This window comes from Diachasma alloeum, unplaced genomic scaffold (genome assembly GCF_001412515.2).
Source record: "Diachasma alloeum isolate Michigan unplaced genomic scaffold, Dall2.0 Dall_scaffold_01725, whole genome shotgun sequence".
Classification (NCBI taxonomy): domain Eukaryota; kingdom Metazoa; phylum Arthropoda; class Insecta; order Hymenoptera; family Braconidae; genus Diachasma; species Diachasma alloeum.
Genome location: NW_021681813.1, coordinates 8,977 through 16,216, shown reverse-complemented (window position 1 = coordinate 16,216; position 7,240 = coordinate 8,977).

Here is a 7,240-nt window from a genome sequence, read left to right as displayed (position 1 = left end):
GATTTCCTGGACAAGTGCAGTTGATTTACTAGTTTTTCTGAGATGAATGACACCTCTGATTCCTGATCGTGAGGACTCTGGCTCTGGTGGAGAATCCTCGTGGTGATTTCACTGTAACTCGGGCTGTCGCCAACAGCACCGATTGTTGATCTTCTGAAGGTTGATTTGACTGCTGGTTCCCATTGGTCATCTGATTGTTGAGGTTAACTGCTGCTGTGATGTACTGGGCTTAGCTGTTAAGAACTGAGAATGACCAATGAGAAAGTGAATGTACTGATTATATTAAAGGAACATTCACTTACTCTGGTCCTCGTCGATCCTCTCTTCTGCAGGTCTGTTGGCAGTTCCAGAGAACCCTGCAGCTTCCGAGTCATGACGTGGAGGATCCCATCCTGTGTACCTGCTGCCTCCGTGGATCAGAGTGTCGTGAGATCTTTTGTACTTGTGGCATTGTTCGTCTGAGCTGCACCTGTCTTTTTTGTGCGTGCCCAGGCACCTGAAGCATAGTTTCTTGTCGATGGCCAGGCCGTTTCTTTTTACTGGGTCCAGCTCCTTGAATTGCTGACACTTGTCGACGAAGTGGTTCCCTTTGCACATGGAACACTCTTTCCTTTGGTGACTGTTCTGCTGAGCGCTGTCCTCCACTTGTTGAGTTGCTGCGTAAGCTCCTTTCTTCTTAATAGGTGGTTTGCTGGGAGCGGTGATCTGCTGTCTGGAGTGGAGTTTGGACCCTGCGTTGATACCCCTGGCACAGGACTCCACGAATACGACGAACTCTGTGAGACAGGGGAAATCCTTGGCGTCTCCCAATTTCAACTCCCATTGTCTGAGAGTCTCTGCGTCCAAGGACTTCCTCAGGAGGTGAGCGAACAGCTGTTCAGTTAGGTTCGCTTCTGAAAGGCCGGCCACTGTTCTGAGCTGGTCCAGCGACTCGACCACTGCTGCCACGTTGTCGGTGAGATTCTGTTCCGTGGGTTTGGTGATTTTTGGCAACTCCAGGACTCGATTAAATAAGTACTGTGCCAAAAGTCTGGGATCATCGTACTTCTTTTGGAGCTTTCTCCATGCGTTCTCATAATTCTGATCGCTGATGGGTATCGTAGAGATCAGAGCTGCTGCTGATCCTCTGAGGCTGCTCTTCAGCCTCACCAATTTCTCCACTGGGGGAATTGTAGATTTGCTGCCCACCAGTGAAGTGGAGAGGTCACTGAACTCCTTCCACTGTGAAGGATTGCCATCAAAAAGCTTGATGTCCAGTCTCTTCAGCTGATCGTGATATTGAGGACTCGGTGGTGTACTGGGTGACTGAGCTTTCTTAGCTAGTTGACCTCTCAGCCTGCTGATGAGCCTGACGCATTGCTTCCTGGTGGTGGCTGCCTGCTCGAATACCCCGTTCGCGAGATACGGGTGATCGTGTGGAATGGACTCGATCAGGCTCCCCTGGATGGTGAGTAATTCTGCCCATTCGGAATCCAGGATCCTATCGTGGCCGTCCAAATCCTCGGAGGTGACATCCTCGTCGGTCATGATGACCTTGGTGAGTTCCTGATAAACCTCCGTAATACTGTCCACCCTGAGCTGTATCTGCCTCAGTTGGATGAGTTGATGCACTGTGAGACCATCCTCTGGAACTTGAATAATCTCGGAGTAGCTCTGCTTGACCTCCGAAATTCATTTGTCCCCTTGATTGAGTGTATCTCCATCAGGGGCATTGATGATGACCTTCGGAATTCCAGGTGGTGAGTTTACTGCGCTCGTGGATGGATTAATTTCCTCCTTACTGTCCTGCAATCCTTGTTCAATTACTGTTTCGGAGCCTGACATGGTGATGTACTGTTTTGTTTACAACCTGTCAGATCCCTTGGTAAATGAGTACGAGAGTTTCTACTTTACCGACCGCCTGCGGTTTACCACTCGGTGAGTTGCTGTGTTGCGTCGGTAACTGGTCGTCTCTGCTGCTGTGAGGCGCCACCTGTTGCTGGGCGCTGGGCCCGTGCTGAGACTGTTCGGCAACACTCGGTGATTCTCGCTGACTCTCGACTCTACGGCACGTTGAGGCACTGGAGGACAATGGTGTTTATACTTCTATTGTCCGGAGAATATAAACACTGGCACAAACACGTCTGAATTTGTCCGTTGAGTTTCTGATGTGAACCCCGAATGTCCGCGTGGGTTTTTCACTGCACTGAATAATTTCACACTACCGATTCCCGAATCCGGCTCGAAGGACCATGTGTTTGGAGGGAAAACTGAATTTAGGGTGGATTGGGAAAGGGGTAGTGGAAATGCCGGTGAAAAACGAACGCACTGAGTCTATAAAAAATATACTGATTTATTCGGTGGAATCGAACCACCTTAGCGTCACTTGTTACACTCTGTTAATTGTCACTTAAATTGATTCAAACTGTTCTGAATTTAACACTGGAGATTTTCTGAACAATATACTGAATAATAGGAGACTGTACTGAGAATTTAAATAGGAGATGTACTGAGAAAACAAAATGTCTCGAACGGGTGATGTACTGACGCTGTTCGGACAACCGAAAGTAGCTTCAGAAAAACGATATACTGTTCGCTCAACTCAGTTGCTACGACTCTCTACGATTGACTGTAACTGACTCTGAGATTCGGTGATTGACTAGGCCTGACCGTTGACCCGAGGTTTCCCGAAGATTTTCCTAAGTGGCCGATCTGTGGTCAACCGTTGATATACTGAATTTTGACTGCGTTTCAAACATGATGTTCTGACATTTTCTTCTGAACTCATCCGTTCCTGAGATATCCACAAAATACTGCACCCGAAATTTTTTGAACTTGTTTTGTTTCCATTTCACGACAGATTCTGCAAATCTACATCAGTAACTACCTTCAATGACGTTAATTACAGACTATTGGCCTTACTGATTCAGCAGGGACGGGTACAACGGCCCAATCAGATGGATTACGTCCTCATAATGGTTGCTGCATGAATTTTTTTAATTGAAAAAACTTATGGAANGCCCAATCAGATGTATTACGTCCTCATAATGGTTGTTGCATGAATTTTTTTAATTGAAAAAACTTATGGAATACTAAAATTGGATGAAAAGCATTAGATACGTCTCTTTTTGTTTAGAAGTCATAGCCAATTGAAAAAATATCCGTATGATGATGTCACTATGCTTTGGATATGAGCGTTTATGACGTGACGTCATAATGCAGACATTTTCAATCGTCTACAACTTCTTCATTTTTCATTATTTTTCAAAATAAAAAATACATATCTAATATTTTTCATTCAATTTTCATATCGAACAATACAAAATTTCCATGCGAAACATCAATTATGGAATTATCCCCAAAATGAGTGGATTTGGGATAAAAATCGTTGAAAAAAACAGTTTCTATAGAGAATGTTTTCAGCTACAAACTTTCGTCATTTTATTGTTTAATCTCTAGTTTCAGAGATAATTGCATGAACAGCAGAAAATGGCGGGTGGCGGCAGGAGGGGAAGGGGGTGGACTGAACCGTTCGGAGGTTCTCAATCACCCAATCCCATTTTTTTTCAATTCTAAAAACAATAGTTGAGATGTTGACCATACAAAAATAGTTATTAGCGTCATGCTACGTACATACATGCCACACATGAAGGTTTTTCGATATTATTTTTATATATTTCGCTGATAGTTACGTCATCACTGCCAATTGAATGGTTTTAGGGCAATTTTGGGATTTTGAGATTTGAGAATTTCTCTTTCTGAGAAAAGTTTACGGATTAGGCTAGATAATGATTAATGATGGGAAGTCTGTTCGTTGTTGCTGTTGTAATTTTTTTTTTAATGCAAATTTTGAGATTGAAACAAAACTTCACGTTTCATCTGGAATAGATAGTGTAGGGATGGAACATAATTATGAGTTTATTTTCGGAACGAGTAATTTTTAGGGGAAAATGTCAAAAGACCTTGTTCGAGATTGAAGCTAAATTGAGATGCCGGTTGGGGAAAAGTGGGATCGTGAAAGGAGGTGGAAAATTAAAACACGCGGAATTATAAAACCACACTGTTGATGTACTTTATTGTGGAATAACCCACGCGTCTTGATAAATTAATAATGTTACACTATTGAGTTGCTCGACAAAGTCAATAAAAATGATGGTTTGAAAAATGCACTGCACTTGAGATTCTCTCGATATTGAACTTGATGATTGACTCAAAATAATTGATAGTTAACTCGGAATTAATTGATAATTGAATTGAATTAAATAGAGACGCTATACAAAGCGCCAGACTCAAATGTATCGCGTTGATGTACTCCGGTGATGTACTCGATTGAGCGGTTACGGCGATACAGTACTGTGATTAGAGTGACTCTCTCGGTGGCTAGAGCGATACTACTGACTTTTTCGGGGATTTTCTTCGTAGCTGAATGTGACCCTGAAGGGTCCCGAAGTTACTCGAGATTTTCGTTGAGCCCGGTGAGCGTTTGACTAGTTTGAATAGCTGAATTTCAAACATCCCGGGGGCCATTCATCATCGGGATGATGAATTGTGCGTTGAATTTCTCCGCTGCTTACTTTGCTGGTTACTCGTTGATTGGCTCTGGATCGTCTTCTCGATAGTTTTCTTCTCCTGATTGTTCGATAGATTTCTTCTCCTGATTGTTCGTGTACTGGTGATAATTTAGGGCTGATTGCTGATGTACTGTTGATAATTTAGGGCTGAAGTCATTTAATACGACTCACAGCTCGGATTGATGATATCTCCCAGGGCCTGTTCTGCGGTAGATAGGATGCTGGAGAGGCTTCTGGAAATTCTGATGCTTTCTTGATTTCTGGTTTTTCCTGTGCCTCGCAGTTGACACAGACAAAACATTAACCTTGATCATCTGTGGAGATAGCGTCTGAATTTTGTATGCATTTGATTGCATTGAATTTGCATACTTTCTGGTCCCTGAACTTTTGGTGATGCTCGATCAGCTGCTCGTTGAAGGTTCCCTTACGGCCGTTGGGGAAACCCTCGGTGAACAATCTGTGCAACTACAATACCTGATGGTATTCCATAATTGCTGTGCGTTGGCGTGATTGACTTGGAGTTTAAGCAGGCCTCTATCTGGGTCAGGATACTGTTGAGTTCCTCGTAGGTGAATGTCGACCGCCCAAGTACTCCTTTGAGGTGATACTTAGTGGATTTAACAGCTGCTTCCCACTTTCCTCCGAAATGGGGTGCTCTCGGTGGTGAGAAGTTACATTGAGTCCCATTTGTGGCGAGGGCAGCTTGGATCTGTTGATTCTCTCTGGACTCTTGATTGTACAGTTTGTTGAGTATTCCTGAGGCTCCAACGAACGTAGTGGCGTTGTTGCTGTACATAACCTCGGGGATACCTCTCCTCTCGGTGAATCTCTTATAAGCTCCGATGAAAGCCTGTGTTGTTTGCCTGGAAACGAGCTCTAAATGGACTGCTGATGTATTGAAACACACAAATACTGTGATATGAACAATAGATGGTTGGACATTTGTGGGTCGCCATTTGAGAATGGGGAAGGGACCGGCATAGTCCGCTCCCATGTAGAGAAAAGCTCGTGCAGGTGATCTTCTTACAGCAGGCCCATTAGGTGCTGGGCCTGTCTTCTTCGGTGTCTAATGCTGATAGAACAGCGTAGGATTTATGCTCTCACTGTGCCTCTCCCACCGATGATCCAATACTTCTGGCGAGTATAGGCTAAGATGAGTTGAGTCTCTCTGTGGAGAGCTCTTTGGTGAGCTTCTTCGATGACCAATCGTTGTGAGACGAGACTGATGAGAATGAATAATTGGATGAATTTCGTCACTAATTGAGAATTCTTGAGGCGGCCACCTAGCCTGATGATGCTCTCATTGTCTGGCGTTGGAGTCAGCTTTGCTAACGGATGACTCCGTGGTAGTTGATAGTCTCTCTCGAGAAGTCTATGAACAGATGCATATATTGATATTGTGTTATTTTTACCCAGAACAGCCTGGCTTCGTTGAGTTCTCTAGGTATGAGGACAGGCGTTTGAGGAACTGGTTGTCTTCTGAACCTGTCGATGGCTCGGTTCAGGGTAGCTGTTACTTGGAGGACCTTGGATAGTCTTGAGTATCTGTTGAGAAGCTCTACCAAGGCGTTGACTTTGATGGTTGTCTGATGTGATAGAGATGGCCTCGCTTCTATTTATGCTTCTGCTGAGTGTCGGGTGGTGATGACTGCCAGCTTTCAGGTTCCTGATTTATCCATTCAGGACCTGACCACCATAGCTGATGTTCTGTTAGTTCCTTTGGTGAGAGTTCTCTGGATACACAGTCAGCTGGGTTTTCTTTACCGCTGATGTGTCTCATAATAGCGTTTGGAAGAGATTCCTGGATTTTGATGACTCTATTTTGGACGAAATCCTTCCATCTTGATGGGTGGCTCTTGATCCAAGCCAGGACAATACTGTCGATGCTGGCTCGTCGATCTGCTTGGTGCGAATGTACACCATTGCGCCCATTGCTGCTGTTGAAGCATCTGCAAACCCGTGGATCTGGATGCTGCATATCTACGATGAGAGTCTCAGCTGCCTTGGCACTGAGACTTGCTCTAACTTGTGGAGGTTCTCTCTGAAGCTCGTCCACTGGTTTTCATACTCGTCTGGAAGTGGCTCGTCCCAAGTGAGCTTAGGTCTCCATAGATCTTAAATAATTATCTTGCCTCGGGTGATTATTGGAGCGATGAATCCCAATGGATTTTGATCCATTGGGATTCATCGCTCAGAAACAGTTGAGCAATTTCTGATGGTACTACTCTCTTGGTGACTGTCGCTGACTCAAACTGCTTTGATTTCAATCGAAATGTANGCATAGTCCGCTCCCATGTAGAGAAAAGCTCGTGCAGGTGATCTTCTTACAGCAGGCCCATTAGGTGCTGGGCCTGTCTTCTTCGGTGTCTAATGCAGATAGGACAGCGTAGGATTTATGCTCTCACTGTGCCTCTCCCACCGATGATCCAATACTTCTGGCGAGTATAGGCTAAGATGAGTTGAGTCCCTCTGTGGAGAGCTCTTTGGTGAGCTTCTTCGATGACCAATCGTTGTGAGACGAGACTGATGAGAATGAATAATTGGATGAATTTCGTCACGGGCTAATTGAGAATTCTTGAGGCGGCCACCTAGCCTGATGATGCTCTCATTGTCTAGCGTTGGAGTCAGCTTTGCTAACGGATGACTCCGTGGTAGTTGATAGTCTCTCTCGAGAAGTCTATGAACAGATG